A 21,650-nucleotide genomic window follows, 5' to 3' on the forward strand; every position below is an offset into this window, starting at 1 on the left:
CAGGGTAAACAGAATTTCCATCTCAGTATCATTTAATTTCTTTTTGAAAAGGATTTATTTATTTATTTATTTGAAAGGCAGAGTTACAGAGAGGGAGGGGAGGGAGGGAGAGAGAGAGAGGGAGAGAGAGGGAGAGAGAGGGAGAGACTGCAAGCTTCCACCCACTGGTTCACACACCAAATGGCCACAACTACTGAAGCTGGGCAGATCAGAAGCCAGGAGCCAGGAGCTTCATCTGGGTCTCCCATGTGGGTGGCAGGGGCCCAAGTCTTGGGCCATATTCTGCTGCTTTCCCAGGTGCATTAGCAGGGAGCTGGATCAGAAAAAGTGGAGCATCCAGGACTGGAATGAGCACCCATATGGGATGCTGGTGTCGCAGGTGGTGGCTTTACCCACTATACACACAGCGCTAGCCACACAGTATCTTTTTTTTTAAAGGTTAATTTGAAAATCAGAGTTACACAAAGAGAGAAGGAGAGGCAGAGGGAAAGAGAGAGAGAGAGAGAGAGAGAGAATCTACCATCCGCTGGTTCATTCTCCAGTTGGCTGCAATGGCTTGAGCTGGGCAGATCCGGAGCTTCTTCTGGTTCTCCTTCATGGGTGCAGGGGCAAAAGGACTTGGGCCATCCTTCACTGCTTTCCCAAGCCATAGTAGAGAGCTGGATCAGAAGTGGAGCAGCCAGGACTGGAACCGGTGCCCATATGGGATGCTGGCACTGCAGGTGGCAGCTTTACCCACCCCGCCACACTGCCGGCCCCTGTACTTTCTTTAGGTCCAGAGTCTCTATGCTCCTCTCTTCTGGCTGTTCATTAATTACAGAACTTGTTATTGTGAACTACAGTCACCCCCACTACGCTACAGAACATTAGAACTTCTTCACCTATGTTTTGGTGCTCATTACCCAGTCTCCTTTCCTTCCTCCCCTCTCCCCTTCCTAGATTTCAGTAATCACTACTCTACTCCCTTTCACTTTCAGGTCGACATAGTTTTTAGCTTCTGCACATGAGAGAGAACACACTGCTTCTGAAGTTCTGTCTGGCTTATTTCATTAACAGAATGACCTCCAGTTCCATTGATTTTGTTGTAAATGATAGGTCTTCATTCTTTCTATAAAATATTCTGTTGTGTTTATAAACCATATGTGCTTTATCCAGTCATCTGTCAATAGATCCCTAGAAACATTTCTGGGATCTCTATTCGATTCCACTGGCTATGTGTCAGTTTTTGTGCTGTTCCGATTACTACAGCCCTGTCATAGGTCTTCAAAGAAGGTACTGTGACACCTCCAGACTTTTTTCCCAAGACTGCTTTGGCTACTTAGGGTCTTTTGTGTTTTCATATAAATTTCAGAATTGTTTTTGTTCCATTGAATCTAGAAATGGCTTTGGGTGATACGAGTATTTTAACAGTAATAATACTTTCACTCCATGAGCATGGAGGTCTATTTTTGTTGTGTGTGGTTTCATCAATTTCCTTCATCAGTATCTTTAGATTTTCACTGTAGAAGACAGTCACTTCCATAGTTAGATTTATTCCTAGATTTGTGTCTATGTGTTTGTAGCTATTGTGAATGGCACTGCTTTCTAATTGAGGCTACTACTGGCATATAAAAATGCTATGACTTTTACGTATTGTTCTGTATCCTGCAACTGTACAGAAATAATTTTAGTTCCAACAGTTTTTTTGGTGGAGCTTTGAGGTTTTTCTGTGTATAGAATCATGACATATAAAAACAGGGATAATTTGGCTTATTCGCTTCATATTTGGATGCTATTTCTTTCTGTTGTTTACCTGATCTGGCTAAGATCTCCAATACTCGTTGAATTAAAATGGTGAAAACAGGTATGCTTTTCTTGATCCAGATCTTAAAGATATTTTCAGCTTTTTCCTGTACAATATAATATTGAATATGGACTGCCAAAATATAGCCTTTATTATACTGAGTTATGTTCCTTCTACACCTAATTTGTTCTTTTTTTTTTTTTTTGACAGGTAGAGTTAATAGTGAAAGAGAGAGACAGAGAGAAAGGTCTTCCTTCCACTGGTTCACTCTCCAGTGCTGGGCTGATCCGAAGCCAGGAGCCAGGTGCTTCCTCCTGGTCTCCCATGGGGTGCAGGGCCCAAGCACTTGGGCCATCCTTCACTGCCTTCCCGGGCCACAGCAGAGAGCTGGAGTGGAAGAGGAGCAGCTGGGACAGAATCCGGTGCCCATATGGGATGCCGGCGCCACAGGTGGAGGATTAACCAAGTGAGCCATGGTGCCGGCCCCAGTTATTTTTTTTTTTTAAGAAAAAGAAGGATGTTGAATTTTATTAAAGGCTTTTTCTGTACCTCATGAGATGATCATACTGTTTTTATCCTTTATTTGATGTGATACAGTATGTCTGCTGATTTACATAACTTGTATCCCTGGGATAAATCCCCCTTGATCATGGTTAATGATCTTTTTGATGTGCTGCTTGATTTGATTTTCTAGTATTTATTTATTTATTTTTAAAGATTTTATTTATTTATATGAGAGGTAGAGTTACAGACAGCGAGAGAGAGAGAGAAAGGTCTTCCTTCCGTTTGTTCACTCCCCAAATGGCCATCACAGCCGGCGCTGCGCCGATCCGAAGCCAGGATCTAGGCACCTCTTCCTGGTCTCCCATGTGGGTGCAGGGGCCCAAGGACTTGGGCCATCTTCTACTGCTTTCCCAGGCCATAGCAGAGAGCTGGACTGGAAGAGGGGCAGCCGGGACTAGAACCGGGGATTTATAGTTCCCGGGCAAACAAGTATTAGGTCCGCATTCCTTCTTTCCTCTGGCCCTGCTGGACCAAGGACGGCCCACCTTAGTGGTTGCCCCCACTGGGCCCTGTCTGGTGTCAGGGTTCATCACAACAGAAGCGTCCAGGGCCTATCCAGTTCCTTTGTTTTGTGAGAAGCCTGCATGGTGTGGTTCTGGCCTCTCACAGAGTGAACCAGAGCATGGAAGACCTCTCTCTCTCTCTCTCTCTCTCTCTTTAACTTTTATTTAATGAATATAAATTTCTAAAATACAGCTTATGTATTACAATGGCTTCCCCCGCCATAACTTCCCTCCCACCCACAACCCTCCCATCTCCTGTTCCCTCTCCCATTCCATTTGCATCAAGATTCATTTTCAATTCTCTTTATATACAGAAGATCAATTTATTAAGTAAAGATTTCAACAGTTTGCACCCACACTGAAACACAAAGTGTAGAATACTGTTTGAGTACTAGTTATAGCATTAAATCACAATGTACAGCACATTAAGGACAGAGATCCTACATGAGGAGTAAGTGCACAGTGACTCCTGTTGTTGACTTAACAAATCGACACTCTTGTTTATGGCGTCAGTAATCACCCCAGGCTCTTGTCATGAGTTGCCAAGACTATGGAGGCCTTTTGAGTTCGCCAACTCTGATCATATTTAGACAAGGTCATAGTCAAAGTGGAAGTTCTCTCCTCTCTTCAGAGAAAGGTACCTCCTTCTTTGATGACCTGTTCTTTCCACTGGGATCTCACTTGCAGAGATCTTTCATTTAGGTTTTGTTGTTGTTGTTGTTGTTTTTTGCCACAGTGTGTTGGCTTTCCATGCCTGAAATACTCTCATGGGCTTTTCAGCCAGATCCAAATGCCTTAAGGGCTGATTCTGAGGCCAGAGTGCTGTTTAGGACATCTGCCATTCTATGAGTCTGCTGTGTATCCCGCTTCCCATGTTGGATCGTTCTCTCCCTTTTTTATTCTATCGGTTAGTATTAGCAGACACTAGTCTTGTTTATGTGATCCCTTTGACTCTCAGTCCTATCATTATGATCAATTGTGAACTGAAATTGATCACTTGGACTGGTGAGATGGCATTGGTACATGCCACCTTGATGGGATTGAATTGGAATCCCCTGGCACGTTTCTGACTCCACCATTTGGGGCAAGTCCGATTGAGCATGTACCAAATTGTACATTTCTTCCCTCTCTTATTCCCACTCTTATATTTAACAGGGATCACTTTTCAGTTAAGTTTCAACACTTAAGAATAATTGTATTAATTACAGAGTTCAACCAATAGTGTTAAGTAGAACAAACAGAAAAAAATACTAAAAGGGATAAAGTATTAAGTTGTTCATCAACAGTCAGGGCAAGGGCTGATCAAGTCGCCGTTTCTCATAGTGTCCATTTCACTTCAACAGGTTTCCTTTTTGGTACTCGGTTAGCTGTCACTGATCAGGGAGAACATATGATATTTGTCCCTTTGGGACTGGCTTATTTCACTCAGCATGATGTTTTCCAGATTCCTCCATTTTATTGCAAATGACCGGATTTCATTGTTTTTGACTGCTGTATAGTATTCTATAGAGTACATATCCCATAATTTCTTTATCCAGTCTACTGTTGATGGGCATTTAGGTTGATTCCAGGTCTTAGCTATTGTGAATTGAGCTGCAATAAACATTAAGGTGCAGACCACTTTGTTGTTTGCCAATTTAATTTCCTTTGGGTAAATTCCAAGGAGTGGGATGGCTAGGTTGTATGGTAGGGTTATCTTCAGGTTTCTGAGGAATCTCCAGACTGACTTCTATAGTGGCTTAACCAGTTTGCATTCCCACTAACAGTGGGTTAGTGTCCCTTTTTCCCCACATCCTCTCCAGCATCTGTTGTTGGTAGATTTCTGAATGTGAGTCATTCTAACTGGGGTGAGGTGAAACCTCATTGTGGTTTTGATTTGCATTTCCCTGATTCCTAGTGATCTTGAACATTTTTTCACGTGCCTGTTGGTCATTTGGATTTCCTCTTTTGAAAAATGTCTATTGAGGTCCTTGGCCCATCTCTTAAGTGGGTTGTTTGTTTTGATGTTGTGGAGTTTCTTGATCTCTTTGTAGATTCTGGTTATTGATCCTTTATCTGTTGCATAGTTTGCAAATATTTTTTCCCATTCTGTTGGTTGTCTCTTCACTCTCCTGACTGTTTCTTTTGCAGTACAGAAACTTCTCAATTTGATGCAATCCCAAATGTTAATTTTGGCTTTGACTGCCTGTGCCTCTGGGATCTTTTCCAAGAAGTCTTTGCTGGTGCCTATATCTTGCAGGGTTTATCCAATGTTCTCTAATAATTTGATGGTGTCGGGTCGTAGACTTAGGTCTTTAATCCATGTTGAGTGGATTTTTGTGTAAGGTGTAAGGTAGGGGTCTTGCTTCATGCTTCTGCACATGGAAATCCAGTTTTCCCAGCACCATTTTTTGAATAGACTGTCCTTACTCCAGGGATTGGTTTTAGATCCTTGATCAAATATAAGTTGGCTGTAGATGTTTGGGTAGATTTCTGATGTTTCTATTCTGTTCCATTGGTCTATCCATCTGTTTCTGTACCAGTACCATGCTGTTTTGATTACAACTGCCCTGTAGTATGTCCTGAAATCGGGTATTGTGATGCCTCTGGCTTTGTTTTTATTGTACAGGATTGCTTTAGCTATTCAAAGTCTCCTGCATCTCCATATGAATTTCAGCATCATTTTTCTAGATCTGAGAAGAATGTCTTTGGTATCCTGATTGGAATTGCACTGAATCTATAAATTGCTTTTGGGAGAATGGACATTTTGATGATGTTGATTCTTCCAATCCATGAGCATGGAAGATTTTTCCATTTTTTGGTATCCTCTTCTATTTTTTTTCTTTAAGATTTTGTAATTCTCATCGTAGAGATCATTGATGTCCTTGGTTAAGTTTATTCCAAGGTATTTGATTGTTTTTATAGCTATTGTGAATGGGATTGATATTAGCAGTTCTTTCTCAGCCATGGCATTGCCTGTGTATACAAAGGCTATTGATTTTTGTGCATTGATTTCATATCCTGCTACTTTGCCAAACTCTTCTATGAGTTCCAATAGTCTCTTAGTAGAGTTCTTTGGATCCCCTAAATGAAGAATCATATCGTCTGCACAGAGGGATAGTTTGACTTCTTCCTTCCCAATTCGTATCCCTTTAATTTCTTTTTCTTGCCTAATGGCTCTGTCTCTGCCTCTCCTTGTCTATCGTATAACTCTGACTTTCAAATAAATAAAAATAAATCTTAAGAAAAAACAAAAAAGTAACTTTTCACCATTCACATGTGTTTGTAGGGATAATTTTAAAAAAATTTTTGGTAAGTTACACATATCTAGGAATTTACCTGTTTCTTTAGGTTTTCCAATTTGTTGGAATATAGTTGTACATAATAGTCCCTAATGATCTTTTGCATTTCTGTTTTCTATTGCATTAGTTGTAATGCCTTTTTTTTCACATCTAATTTTATATGGATTCTTTCTCTTTTACTTTTGGTTAGTCTAAGGGTTTGTCAATTGTGTTTATCACTTCAAAAAAACCAACTCTTTCATCTTTCCTTTGTATTGTTTGTTTGTTTTTAAAACATTATTTATTTGTTAGAAAGGCAGGGGGCCGGTGCTGTGGCATAGCGGGTTAATGCCCTGGCTTGGGATGCCAGCATCCCATATGGTGCCAGTTCGAGACCCGGCTGCTCTACTTCCAATCCAGCTCTCTTCTATGGCCTGGGAAAGCAGTAGAAGATGACCCAAGTCCTTGGGCCCCTGCACCCACGTGGGAGACCTGGAGGAAGCTCCTGGCTTCAGATCAGCGCAGTTCCGGCCATTGCGGTCAATTGGGGAGTGAACCATTAGATGGAAGACCTCTTTCTCTCTGCCTCTCCTCTCTCTGTGTAACTCTGACTTTCAAATAAAATAAATAAATCGAAAGAAAGAAAGAAAGGAAGGAAGGAAGGAAGGAAGGAAGGAAGGAAGGAAAGAAGGAAAGAAAGAAGGAAAGAAGGAAGGAAAAAAGGAAGGAAAGAAGGAAGGTAAGAAGGAAGGAAAGAAGGAAGGAAAGAAAGAAAAGCAGAGTTACAGAGAGGCAGAGGCAGAGAGAGAGAGAGAGAGAGAGAGGATACCTCCATCCACTGATTCACTCCCCACATGGCTGTGACAGGAAGAGCTAAGCTGATCTGAAGCCAGGAAACTGGAGCTTTTTTTTGATCTCCCATGCGGGTGCAAGGCCCAAACATTTGGACCATCTTCAACTGCTTTCCCAGGCCATAGCGGAGAGCTGGATCAGAAGTGGAGCAGACTTGAACCAATGTCCATATGGGATGTCGGCACTGCAAACAGTGGCTTTACCTGCTACACCACAGAGCTGGCCCCTTGTATTTGTTTTTTAATCTCTTGTTTATCTCTTCTACCAGTTTTCCTTGAGTTGCACTGTTAGGTTATTTATCTAAAATTTTTTCTTTTTATTTATTTACTTTTGAATATAGGTTCTCATTGCCATAAATTTTCCTTTTAGTACTGCTTTTGCTATATCCTGTATGTTTTGTTTCCAATATCATTTGTTTCCAGAAATTTTTAAATTTCCATTTTATTTCTTCAATAGCATGCTGTTTAGTTTCCATGTATTTTTACAACCTCTAAGGCTCCTCTTACTGATTTCTAGTTTTATTCCACTGCGGTCAGAGAAGATCCATGATATGATTGCCAGTTTTTGAGTTTCCTGAGACTTGTTTTGTGGCCTAATGCATGATCTAGCCTAGACAGCGTTCCAAGGCTGGTGAGAAGAATGTGTCACCTGAAGCTGTGGGTGGAATGTTCTGTGAGTGTCTGTTCTGGTGTAGTTAGTCTGTAACCAAGTTTTATTGGGCATCGAAGACCTAGATGCTGAGAGAGAAAAATGCAGGCTCTGACGTCCAGGGACCAGGCATACACTTACAGGTAGGCCTAAGTGGGTTCAGAAGCTGGCCTGGAGCTCACACTTGGCTCCAGGGTGCGAGCAATCTCACAGAACAGCAACACCAGTCAATGCTGCTCTGAGATCACGAGGAAGTGAAACCAAACAAGACCACTTCACAATTGTGTCTAAGCACAGACAGAAACAGGTTGACCATGTAACCCATAACTTACCAAATGGCTCCTGTCTTAGGTGATGAGTCACTACAGCCTCACTGTGGTCTGCTCTCCCTATAAACAAACACTGAGATACTCAGGCAGAGATTGTCCCTGCACTCTGACCGCACTCAATCCAGAGTGAATCCTCGCTTCCTGGATCCCTCTGACCAATCACCCATCCAAGAATGTGTCCCTTCTCACATCCTCTCAAGCCCCCACGGTTCCCAGGGTGTGTTTTCTCCACCACAGTGAGTAATAAACCCAATCTGTTCAACCGAAGGTGTGCTTCTGCTGGGCTCTGCCTGGACGACGTTGTCATTGCAAATATATTATTTAATCTTCATGATAAGGGCTTAAGACTGACTTTATAGATGACCATAAAGCTACTAAAGTTAATTTAATTCACAGTTGCAGGCAGAAACAAAGCCAGGATTTTAACAGAGGTCCTTTGAATGCTACTCACTACCTTGAATGTCCAAAGACAGAGCACAAGATAGAGAGGAAAAGAAAGATGTCTGGGGCTGGAGCTATGGCATACTGGGTAAAGCCGCCACCTGCAGTGCCGGCATACCATATGGACGCTGGTTCAAGTCCTGGCTACTCCACTTCTGATCCAGCTCTCTGCTATGGCCTGGGAAAGCAGTGGAAGGAGGCCCAGGTGTTTGAGTTCCTGCATCCATGTGGGAGATCCAGGAGAAGCTTCTGGCTCCTGGCTTCAGATTGGCCCAGGTTTGGCCATTGAGGCCAAACTTCACTTCAAGAAGTGAACCACTGGATGGAAGAGCTCTCTCTCTCTCTCTCTCTCTACCTCTGCTTCTCTGTAACTCTGCCTTTCAAATAAATAAATAAATCTTTTAAAAAAGAAAGAAAGATGTCCAAGAGACTAAAATATTTTCCCCACCCACTTCAATGGCCATTTTCATTGAGCAACATCTCCATCCTGTGATATTTCACAATACAGGTTTTACATTAATTGGATTTTGCAACCATAGGAAATCATGCAGATGCAACCAAGATTTAAGAGAATATATATTCTCTTTTGCCCCATAGGCAAAATAAGTGAAGCAAATAAAAACCACAGCTATGAGAAAAGAAATGCTATCCATGGTCACCTACCACACTTTCTTTCCTTCTGAGACACCACCCTACTGTGGCCTCTCCCTTTAAAATAATGTCCTTCTTCAAGATCACTGAAGAGCCTATGGAGTGTGCTGGTAGCCTCTGAGTCAAAGAACTTCCAGGTACCTGAAAGACAGAGGTGGGAAACTTTTCACTGACTACCCTTTCGTATTTTTAAAAAAGATTTATTTATTGAAGGGCTGAGTGGCAGAGAGACAGCGACACAGTGAGACAAATCTTCCACATGCTGGTTCATTCCCCAAGTGGCCATAATGGCTGAAGCCTGAGCCACCTGAAGCCAGGAGCCAGGAATTTCATCTGGGTCATCCACATGGGTGGCAGGTACTCAAGTACTTGGGCCATCATCTGCTGCCTTCTCAGGCACATTAGCAGGGCACTGGATAGGAACTAGAGGCGGAGGCAGGATCAGTGCAGGCACTCCCATATGGGATGAAAGGTTCCCCAATGGTAGCTTACTCTGCTGTCCCATAATGCCCGCCCCCCACCTTTTCTCTCTCTCTCTCTCTTTTTTTTTACTGATGAGTAGAATCTGCAATGAAGGTACAGAGAATACAATAATCTTTTGTTTTTTTCATTCATGAGTTGTAATCACAACAGATTCCTTAAATGTGAGACTGCAGCAACAGGAAAATACACAGAGTAGGAAGAATTAGTTAAGAATAAATAACAGGAAGGAAGGGAGAGAGAAAAGGAGAAAAAGAAAGAATAGATGTGAGTCAGATATAAGAATGAGGATGCTTCATGTTGGAAGCAATGTGAATATTTGAGAGACTTCAAAAAGTTCATGGAAAATGGAATTAAAAGAATTTATTTTGCTGCAAAACATTTTAAGTCTATGCATAATTTTTCATAATATACATTTTTCATAAACTCTTTGAAGATCCCTCATAGCAGTCTTAAATAATCATATGATCTGAATTTCAAGAAAATCTTTCCTGAATCACTTGAATGAGTATAATTCAAAATTTGAAACAAGGTAGTAGTGCAACACAAACTAAACATGGTGTTACACTGACACAATTAAGCACTAAACATTATTTATCTGAAGCTGAAAGGTAACTGGGTCTCCTGTAACTTCTCTGGCAATTCTAACTGCATGTCTTTTTTAAAAAAACCAAAGACAGTTTATCAATTTGCCAGCAGATGGCTCTCCAAATCTAGTTTAGGATAAGAGAGCATATTCAAAACCAGTACCAAGTCATATTGTTTCAAGGCTTTTATTGTTCTGTTTGCTTATTTGATTAGTCTGGTCTAGTTGGATTTATTTTTTTGGGGGAATGGAAATTTTTAATTTAGCTATATAAGATATATTAAAATATCACTTCCCACTATTTTGTATAAGTGTTTATGACCCTTAAATTAAAATGAGAAAGTCATAATTTTTATTATTTTTCCCTTTTATTTGCTCAAGCATTTAAATGCTAAGAGAACACATATATTTCAGTGTAAGACAAGTCTGACATTTCACAAAGGAATTCCACACCTATTTGATCATATATGTTGAGTATTAGGGCATCGATCTTCATATGAAAACTACTTTTCATGCAGTAAATAAAATCTAAATGCTAGGATATTCTGATATTTCATTTAGGCCCCTAAATACATCCAGTGAGTACTCCCAATGAAATCACTGATTCAATGGAAGATTTAGACTTGCCACAATTTTACCAACCCTTTGCCAATGCCAGAATGCCTCCAAAGACAATCTAGCTTAGACTCTAGTGGGAAACTCAAAAGCCACTGCCCTTAAATACTGAACAGTTAAGCTGTATTTCCAATGTTTCTATTCATGTATAAAGTACAATTATATTTTAATTTTTAAGAACCACTATCCTTAGGGCCAACATTGTGGTATATGGGTAAAGCCACAGCTTGCAATGCCGGCGTCACACACGGTGGGGTTCTTGTCCTACTGGTTCTTGTTCTTCTGATGCAGCTGTTTTCCCTTTTCCTTTCCCTTCCCCTCTTTCTCTCTCTCTTTCTAAGATTTTCTTTATTTATTCCAGAGGTAGAGCTACAGACAGAGGGAGAGACAGAGATAAATGTCTTCTATCTGCTGGCTCACTCCCTAGATGGCCCCAACGACTGGAGCTGAGCCTATTGGAAGCCAGGAACCAGGAGCTTCTTCTGGGTCTCCCATGTGAGTGCAGGGGCCCAAGCATTTGTGTCATCTTCTACTGCTTTCCCAAACCATAGCAGAGAGCTAGATTGGAAGAGCAGCTGGGACTAGAACCAGCCCCCATATGGGATGCTGGTACTGCAGGCGGAGGCTTAGCCACGGTGCTGACACCCCCCTCCTCCACCCCCGCCCCAGCTCTCTGTTAATGGTCTAGAAAAACCAGGAGAAGTTGACTCAAGTTGGACTCTTGCTCCTCACGTGGGAGACCCAGATGAAGCTCCAGCCTTCTGCTTGGCCAGGCCCCTGCTGTTGTGGCCACCAGGGGAGTGAACCAGTAGATGGAAGATCTTTCTCTCTCTCCTTCTCTCTCTGTAATTCTGACTTTCAAATAAATAAATTTAAATAACAAAAACCATTGTCCTACAGCATTTACTCTTAGTTCCCTATGTTTTTACTCTTAGTCCCTACTCTTCAAAGAACATAAAGTACAGGGAAACTGAGATTATCCTGTATTACTAATGGCTTTCTAGTGTTGCAAACAAATCAGCCTTGGATGCTCTGATAGAACGTTATAATTTATTTATTTATTTTAAAGGTAGAGTTATGGGGTAGAAGGGTAGGGGAGAGGTGGGGGGAGAGGAGGGAGGGAATGGGGAGAGGGAGAGGGAGAGGGAGAGGGAGAGGGAGAGGGAGGGAGGGAGAGAGAGAGAGAGAGAGGAGAGATTGAGATCTTCCATCTGCTAGTTCACTCCCCAAATGTCTGCAACAGCCAGGGCTGGACTAGACTGAAGCCAGGAGCACAATCCAGGTCTCTCGTGTGGATGGCAGGGACCCAAGCACCAGGCCATTATCTGCTTCTCCCTAGGGTGGGCATTTGGGGATTGAACCAGATGACAGAAGATCTCTAATGGAGGGAGCCTAGGACCAGAAGCAGGCCAGACCAACCCCATCTCACAGCTCCTTGCCAGCACAGTCACACTGAACGGAGGCCCATTGTAACAGATATTTGCCAAGGGACAATCAAGATTTAGGTTTTGACAAAAACAAGTTAGAAAATGTTCCGTTAAGACTGCCCCGTCTTCATAATAGCTGATGTGTCACCCCTACACTTGCTCTTGGGATGATGTGTTAACGATATCCAAACACCCCTAGACTGCAAGACATCAGTGGCTTGGTTTCTTTTTCACCAGCCCCTCCCCTTTGTGGGGAGCTTCTCTGTTTCTTACTCAAATAAACTGCATTTCTTTTCTTCTCTCTTTTGTGTCTGGTCTCCTAAATCGTCATCAACACCAGGACTCTGACCCAGACCCAGCTCACCAGTTTTCCTGCACTATAACTTTTTGTCATTCTGCCTTTCAAATAAATATAAATAAATAAATAAAAAGAAAATTAGGAAATCTTTAATGAATAAACATTAGCATAAATTTTTTCTTAATAAAAAGTAACAATTCAAAATATAAAAATGATTTTAAAACACAGATGAAAAATACTCATAGTATATTAGATTTATTTGATAATCTTTTAGAACATTATAATCCTTTATGACTATTTTATCCCACATGTGAGATTAATGGGTATTTTCAAAGAGCTTATCAGGGAATAGGATCAGTGGGAACAATGATCAATAAGCATTGCATTCCTTCCCCGCACTGTATTTTTACTTAGGAGTGGGTATTTATTCCAGCTGTTAAGGTATCTCCCACAACAGAGTATCCTAGCCTCCTTTGATACCAGGCTTTGGTTCCTCAGTCCCACTTCCTGCTAACACATACCCTGGGAGTCCATGGTGATGGCCCAAGTAATCGTGTTCCTGCCACCCACATGGGAGACCTGGATTGAGTTTCAGATTCTCCTACTGAGTCTTGGAATTTAAGGAAATCTCTGGCCAATTATTAGCTGACAAACAAGCTAACTGAGAAGAGGTGTCAGTGTTGCTAACAACTTGCCTGACAGGAAATACTTTAGACAAAAGTAAAAAGGTATAGTACATGGTAAGTTGGGTCCATGTGACAGAAATATATGGGTAAAGGTTACTACAGGTAAATATAAAAGATAGCATACACATACTTTTATATAATTATTTTCTGCAACCTGATTTAAATGACAACTATACATAATAACATTTATAAAACTGTATTGGTAGGCTTATAATTATAAAGGTATAATTTATGGAATAACAACAACACAAAGGAGGGAGGAAAGAGTAGATCTATATTGGAGATAAATTTCAGTTTACTACTAAAATTGTTAGTGTTCATCTAAACCATGTTCTTTCAAATTAAGACACTAGGGGGTGGGCATTTGGTCTAACAGTTAAGATGCTGCATCCCAAACTGAATAACCTTGGTTTGATACCTGCCTTTACTCCTGACTCCAGCTCCCTGCTAATATAGATCCTGGTGTCACCAGAGAAAAGGCTGTGGAAGCCATGGGGTTCCTGTCTTCCTCACACAAGAAAGAATTCAGGCGTGAGACAGAGAGTGACATGATAAGATTTTATTGGGGACAGGGCATCAGAACGGAAGGGACAAAGAGAGAGCACCCAGTCACTGGGACTGGGGGAGAGCGAGGATTCATGGTTGAAAGGAGAGAATACACCTGGGCAGGCCAGGTGGGCAGCTCAGCAGAGAGAGAGGGCTGAGGGGCGCCGTCCCTTTGGACTCCCTAGGTTTTTAAGGGAGTCTGTTTACCCACCTCCCCCTCTCCTCCAGGACAAAGGATGGGGAGTCATAGTGAAAGGGTTTGTTGGGTGAAAATTAGAAAATTCCTCCTCAGGTTTGTTGGCTTGGAGCAGAGCAGAGGGGCTTCCCTTAGGGCGTCTGAGAAGGTTGCCCCTTGTTATCAGGTTGGGTAGCCCATTTGGTCCTGAGGAGAGAGAATTCTCCTGGGGGCTTTGGGGGAAGGGCTGGGACCACCTGGGAGGTTATCAGGGTCTGGGCAGGACTTTGAAGTGCAAAATGCTGGGCTCCTAGAGTTTCCACAGTGGGTGCTGGTCTTCAGGCCTTTCTCACACACACAGAGCTAAATTTCTCACTTCCTACCTAACACTGGGAGGCAACAGGTGAAGGGCCAAGTAGTTGGGTCCCTCCCAGCCCCATGGGACATGGAGACTGCATTCCTAGATCCAGCTGTGGCCTGGACCAGACTTAACCACTGCAGGCATTCGGAGAGTGAATCAGTGGATGGGAACTCTGTCTGTATCTGTGTCTGTCTCTCAAATAAATAAAATAAATAACTTAAGGTTTCAGTGTAATCTGGGAAAATACTGCACAAATAATTTTTAAGAATATAGAAAAAGAAACAACAAAGAAGTTAAAATGGTACTATGGAAAATATCTATTTAATGCAAGAGAAATCAGAAATGGAGGAATTGAAAAAAAACACACAAGATATATAGCACAGAAGGAGAAAAACGGGGGTAGTAAATCCTACCCATCTTTTAAAAATTTTTGATTTGAAAAGCAGATACATAAAGAGATGTAAAGAGGCAGACAGAGACTGATCTTCCACCTGCTGGTTTACTTTCCAAATGCTTACGACAACCAAGCTGAGCCAGGCTGAAGCTGGGAGCCTGGAACTCAATCCAGGTCTCCCATGAGAGTGGCTGGGATCTACACACTTTAGCTATCATCTGCTACTGCCTAGGGGAAGCATTAGTGGGAAGCTGGATTGGAAATGGAGAAGCTGGGACCCAAACCAGGCACCTTGATAAGGGATGCAGGCATCCCAAGGAGCTACTTAACCTCTGTGCCAAACACCCACCCTAATCCTGCCTATGTGTAATTACCTTAAATGTAAATGGACTAAATACTCCAACTAAAAAGCAGAGGTTGGTAGAATAGGTTAAAAAAAAACCCTACTATTTGCTGTCTACAAAAAACACTACCACAGCACAGTGGGTTAAGCCACTGCTTGTGACACCAGCCTCAATTAACAGCACAGTCCTGGCTGCTCCATTTCTGATGCAGCTGTCTGCTAACGTACCTGGGAAAGCAGCAGAAAATAGCCCAAGTGCTTGGGCTGTGCTACCCACATGGGAGACCCAGAAGGATTTCCAGGCTCCTGGCTTCAGTCTGGTCCAGCCCCTGCCATTTTGGCCATCTGGGGAGTGAACCGGCAGATGGAAGATCTCATTCTCTGTTTCTGTCTCTCTCTGTAACAGTTCCTTTGAAATAAATAAATCTTTTTTTTTTTTTAAAGAGATATCCTATAGATTCAAATACAAAAATAGATTGAAACTAAGTAGATGGAAAATAATAACAAAACAAAAACCAAAACAGCTTGAGTGTAGGCAAAATAACTTTTAAAATGACAATTTCAGAGACAAAGGGGGAACATTTTGTAACAATAAAGAGTCAACCTATCAAGAAGCTATGGCGCCACGGCTCACTAGGCTAATCCTCCGCCTTGCGGCACCTGCACACCGGTTTCTAGTCCCGGTTGCCCCTCTTCCAGGCCAGCTCTCTGCTGTGGCCAGGGAGTGCAGTGGAGGATGGCCCAAGTGCTTGGGCCCTGCACCCCACGGGAGACCAGGAGAAGCACCTGGCTCCTGGCTTTGGATCAGCGCGGTGCACCGGCCGCAGCACGCCAGCCGTGGCAGCCACTGGAGGGTGAACCAAGGCAAAGGAAGACCTTTCTCTCTCTCTCTCTCTTTCTCACTGTCCACTCTGCCTGTCAAAAAACAAAACAAAACAAAAAAAAAAAAAAAATAAACCCATGAATGGAACTGACTGCCCTAAAACACAAGAGATAAAAACCTGATAAAACTGAGGCGAGAAGCAGACAATCCAATAATCACAGCTGTGAACTTTAATGCCCTACTTTCAATTAATAGAACAAAATAACTGCAATGACTAAACACCTGAGGCTGGGCACTTTATAAAGAAAAGAGGTTTATTCAGCTCACAGTTTCGGAGGTTGAAAGTCCGAAGTGCATGCCACCAGCAGTGGGTCCCTTTGGCTAGGTCACATCCTGGTATATATAGCATTATGGTGGGAATGAGCGCAAGATCATATGACAAGACTGGAAGCCAGAGAGTGGAAAGGGGCCAGTCTTGATCTTTTTAACAACTCATTCTTACGGGTACTAACTGGTATCCAATGACAACTATACTGATCCCTTCTGAGGACAGCAACATAGTTGCTTTGCACCAAATCCTGCCTCTCAGGTGTTCTACCACCTCCCAACATCATCACACTGAGGAGCAAGCTTCCAACAGACAAACCATTCTTTGAAGACACACTCACACCATATCTATACCATAGCAGTGAAAGAAGAAATCACAAAGTAAACTAGAAAATATTCCTATTAACAAGAATGAAATTTAGAATATGCTAAACTTATAGAATGCAACTAACACAGTACTTAGAAGGATTTTATAGTTACAATTTCCTGTATTAAACAATAACAAATTAAATCAATAGTCTAATTTTCCATCTTAAGGAACTAGAAAAAGAACAAAGTAAGCAAGCAGAAAGAAGATAATAATAAAGATTAGAGTGGAAATAAATAAAATGGAGAATAAAAAAATAGGCTATATCCAAAGATGCTTAACTACGGACTTTGCCAAAATCTCATAAACACACCTTCATTATCAAATCAACCATAGATTTTAAGGCTTTGTGTCTCATTTCTCCCCTCTTACTGTAAGACTGCACTACATAGGTGTGAATGAATGACAACCGGGAGAAAAAATCTGATCTTGATGAGCTGGCCAGTGACTAGAAATATTTTCATTCTTGGATTTTAATGTACTTAATCTTTTTAAAAAATTTTATTTAAGGCATACAAGTTTTCATACATATAGATTTAGGAACATAGTGATACTTCCCACTCTATCCTCCCTCCCGCCCACATCCACCCCTTCTTCCCCTCCTTCTCCTATTCCCACTCTTAATTATTATAAAGATCTATTTTCAGTTTACTTCATGTTCATAAGGTTAACTCTACACTAAGTAAAGAGTTCAACAAATAGTATGAAGAAAAAAACAGTGTTGCTCAACAGTGGAGACAAGGGCTGTAAACAATCATGGAATCTCGAATGTCCATTTCACTCCAATACGTTACACTTCAGGTACTCTGTTACCCCAGATTTAATCTTGACAGAATGGAATTTAGCAATGTTGACCACTGGGCCTACAGAACACATCATAAAACCCGAAACAAGTAGTTTTGGAACAAAGGAGAAAATTACCTTTTATATTGAATGATGATATTTACGAAAGTGCTCCCCAGAAGCAAAATATCAAAATTTCCCCAGTAATGGCTTAAGAAGATGTTTGATGACATCAGTATCCACCCTTCTAGAACATGGGTGGCTCTTCAATCCACTGAATTTCATCACCCTCTATTTCCTCTACCGATGTGCACAGAGTACTTATTTGCTTGATCTCCAAGAACTCTGAACTTTCCCTAACTGGAGCTTCTTGCCCTTCTATTTTTCCCATTCTCATACATTCACTGAATATTTCCAGCCTTGCCCAAACTTCAGCTCTTTAGTATTTCCCTAAATCCACAGGATCTAGTCCTATTTTGCTTCGTTTTGGTCATAAGGAAGAACTGCGTGAGCAATCATAGGTTATTGTAAGGGCAGGCATAATGATAAGGGAGATGAATTTCAAGGGAATCTAAGACCTGGAACCTTAATTCAGGAACCTCACCTCATTGACCTCCCGCCAGTTCTGCAATAGCCCTGTTTCCTCTTCACTATCTACTTTCTTTGCACTTGATCTCCAGCTCCTGGAAAAACCCAATAATAAGCCAAGCTGGTTAAGCCATTACTTGGAGAAGGAGTGTGTACAAGGTGAACAAGCCATGACTGTAACTTTCCCAGAGAAAAGCATTTCTAGAGAACTCCTCAAAGCACACAAAATCAGTTATAAACATTATGAAAACAAGAACTTGTTCCAAGGCCGGCGCCGCAGCTCACTAGGCTAATCCTCCGCCTAGCGGCGCCGGCACACCGGGTTCTAGTCCCGGTCGGGGCGCCGGATTCTGTCCCGGTTGCCCCTCTTCCAGGCCAGCCCTCTGCTGTGGCCAGGGAGTGCAGTGGAGGATGGCCCAGGTGCTTGGGCCCTGCACCCCATGGGAGACCAGGAGAAGTACCTGGCTCCTGGCTCCTGCCATCGGATCAGCGCAGTGCGCCGGCCGCGGCGGCCATTGGAGGGTGAACCAACGGCAAAGGAAGACCTTTCTCTCTGTCTCTCTCTCTCACTGTCCACTCTGCCTGTCAAAAAAAAAAAAAAAAAAAAAAAAAAAAAAAAAAAAAAAAGAACTTGTTCCAGAGCAGTGTTAAAAAAAAAATCACAATTTTTTTTTTTTTTTTAATTTGACAGGCAGAGTTAGACAGTGAAAGAGACAGACAGAGAGAAAGGTCTTCCTTCCGTTGGTTCACCCCCGCAAATGGCGGCTAAGGTCGGTGCTACACCGATCCGAAGCCAGGAGCCAGGTGCTTCCTCCTGGTCTCCCATGCAGGTACAGGGCCCAAGCACGTGGGCCGTCCTCCACTGCCTTCCTGGGCCACAGCAGAGAGCTGAACTGGAAGAGGAGCAACCGGGACTAGAACCCGGCACCCATTGGGATGCTGGCGCTGCAGGCAGAGGATTAACCAAGTGAGCCATGGTGCCGGTCCCAAAAATCACAATATTTTCATCCAAATATAGTAACAATGACATACCCATCCATATGCTCCTTGTATACCTGAACTGACAATGATGTGTTAAAGGCATCATCCTCCCTACTGACTGCCAACTCTCCTCAGTCTCCTCAGACCCTTCTCTACCTACTTTGTTCCTAGTAAATAAATAAATCCTTGAACATCTCAGGAATCAACTAGGAAGCCACCTGCCTGATGCTATACAACTAATTCCTTCAACATCAGGTCTAGATACCAGGTCATAGACTCACTCTAGTTCCAAAATTCCCATTACCACATGGCTATGTGAGTGGGCTAAATTCATCTGCTACATGAAATTTTTCTAAATGTTTATTTGCCATAATTTCTTGTATTTTTTTCCCTCTTGTTTCAGAGGAAGCCCTGGTCTTTTTTTTTTTTTTTTTTTTTTTTTTTTTTTTTTTTTACAGGCAGAGTGGACAGTGAGAGAGAGAGACAGAGAGAAAGGTCTTCCTTTGCCGTTGGTTTATCCTCCAATGGCCGCTGCGGCCGGCGCGCTGTGGCTGGCGCACCACACTGATCCGAAGACAGGAGCCAGGTACTTATCTTGGTCTTCCATGGGGTGCAGGGCCCAAGGACTTGGGCCATCCTCCACTGCACTCCCTGGCCACAGCAGAGAGCTGGCCTGGAAGAGGGGCAACCGGGACAGAATCCAGCGCCCCGACTGGGACTAGAACCTGGTGTGCCGGCGCCGCAAGGCAGAGGATTAGCCTGGTGAGCCATGGCGCTGGCTCTATTTATTCTTAAATTCACTCTTAACACACTACTTCCCAGAATGTGGAACCGGCACTACTGAAGCTATGGTTGCTGATGATCTAAAGTGGAATGCCAATTTGACACTGAACAATATTTAATCACACCGTACTGATCCGATGGCAGGAGCCAGGTACTTCTCCTGGTCTCCCATGGGGTGCAGGGCCCAAGTACCTGGGCCATCCTCCACTGCACTCCCTGGCCACAGCAGAGAGCTGGCCTGGAAGAGGGGCAACCGGGACAGAATCTGGCACCCCGACCGGGACTAGAACCCGGTGTGCCAGCGCCGCAAGGCGGAGGATTAGCCTAGTGAGCTGCGGCGCCGGTGAATAAATTTTTTTTAAAAATGAGGAAAAATATAAATGGTATCATATAGTCATGGCAAAAATATCATGGAGGTATCTCCTGGATGACCAACTCTGGAAAACACCGTGCTGGTACAGTCTCTCTACAAATAGGTGTAGGGCGGGTGTTTGGCACAACAGTTGAGGTGCTGCTTGGGATACCACGTTCCATGTGGGAGCGTCTAAGTTTAAGCCTCTGCTCTGTCCCTCCTGTCTCTAGCTTCCTGCTAATGCACACCCTGAGAAGCAGCAGACTGAAGATGGATCAAGTACGTGGTCCCTTCCACCCACAGGGGAGATCCAGATGGCGCTTTCAGCTCCTCGATGTCATAGGCATTTCGGGGAGTGAACTGATGGATGGGAGATCTCTTTCCATCTATCTCCATCTCTCTGCCTTCCAGATGAAATAAATAAAAAAGACTCATCCTTAAAACAAAACAGCTGTCCATTGCATTCTTGTTTCTCTCGGACCACAATAGGCAATCAAGGGCTGGGAAGGTAACTCTCTGGAGTCCTGTTTGCCCCTTGTATCTCAGGTCATTCAAACTCTACCTTAGCTGCTCTCATCATTTTTGGCTTCTAAATCTCAGTGTGGTTTCTATTGCGCTGTCCCTGAAAGCCAGGATCTGGAGTCTTGTTGCATCACCCTAAAGGAATCTATGTTCCATTTCCATGTTTAAATAAGGAAGCATTCCCTCCACCCCTCACCCCACAAGTGGTTATGGCTCTTTTGGCTAATTTTGATGGCTTTGTGTTAAAGAACCCATAATCACACCTTGATTTTCTCAAAGGAATCTTTGCATTATCAGCATATCATTTTCTTTTCAAGTTGTTGAGGACAAGCTTCCACAACAGTGCAAGGGGACACTTGACTAATGCTTATCCCCGTAGCACCTGCAAAAGTCCTTCCATACCAACTCTCTCATCTGTAGCCGAAGATGTGTACCTATCTCAGGTGATGCCACCTGGTAACCTTCCTCTTTTCACCCCTGGAGATGGGATATTTCAGTATGTGACCATCAGTTCCTAGATGTACCTTACCTAAGTGACCTTGAGAATCCTCACACAAATAGGGTTCCTTTTTAAAAAAAACATAAAATAAAAAGATTTATGAATTTGAAAGGCAGAGAGAGGGAGAGGGAGAGGGAGAGGGAGAGGGAGAGGGAGAGGGAGAGGGAGAGGGAGAGGGAGAGGGAGAGGGAGAGGGAGAGGGAGAGGGAGAGGGAGAGGGAGAGGGAGAGGGAGAGGGAGAGGGAGAGGGAGAGGGAGAGGGAGAGAGATCTTCCATCCATTGCTTCATCCCCCAAATGGCCACATGGATGGAGCTGGGCTGATCCAAAGCCAGGCACTTCATAGAGGTCCCACACCTGGGTACAGAGGCCCAAGGACTTGGGCCAACCCCCTGTGCCTTCCCAGGTGCAAAAGCAGGGAGCTGGACTGGAAGAGGAGCAGCCAGGACTCGAACTGGCACCCATTAGGATGCCAGTGCCACAGGTGGCAGCTTTACCAGTTATGCCACAGAGCCAGCCCCACAAACAGGGTTCCTGATGGTCTGCCCTAGTGTCCTAGAGTCCCAAGTATAGGTATATCCCGGGTATAGCCTAGTTCCATAACAGAACACTAGGTAATGTTACAAAATAAAACATTTTAAAGATAAGGAAAAGAAATGGTGCAACAAAAATTAACCATACTAC

At 43.0% G+C, this 21,650-nt stretch overlaps 1 long non-coding RNA gene across 1 annotated transcript in view; it reads right to left on the bottom strand.

Moving 5' to 3' along the window:
- The window catches only part of LOC127485989 (uncharacterized), a 47,031-nt gene that overhangs the window by 21,304 nt on the left and 4,077 nt on the right, over positions 1-21,650 (bottom strand). The window contains exon 3 of the long non-coding RNA XR_011386219.2: positions 9,044-9,172. This is a non-coding gene — a long non-coding RNA (uncharacterized LOC127485989). The remainder of the gene's footprint in view (positions 1-9,043; positions 9,173-21,650) is intronic.

Source organism: Oryctolagus cuniculus, chromosome 2 (genome assembly GCF_051225735.1).
Source record: "Oryctolagus cuniculus isolate XC-2025 breed Fujian yellow rabbit chromosome 2, ASM5122573v1, whole genome shotgun sequence".
In the NCBI taxonomy this organism is placed as follows: domain Eukaryota; kingdom Metazoa; phylum Chordata; class Mammalia; order Lagomorpha; family Leporidae; genus Oryctolagus; species Oryctolagus cuniculus.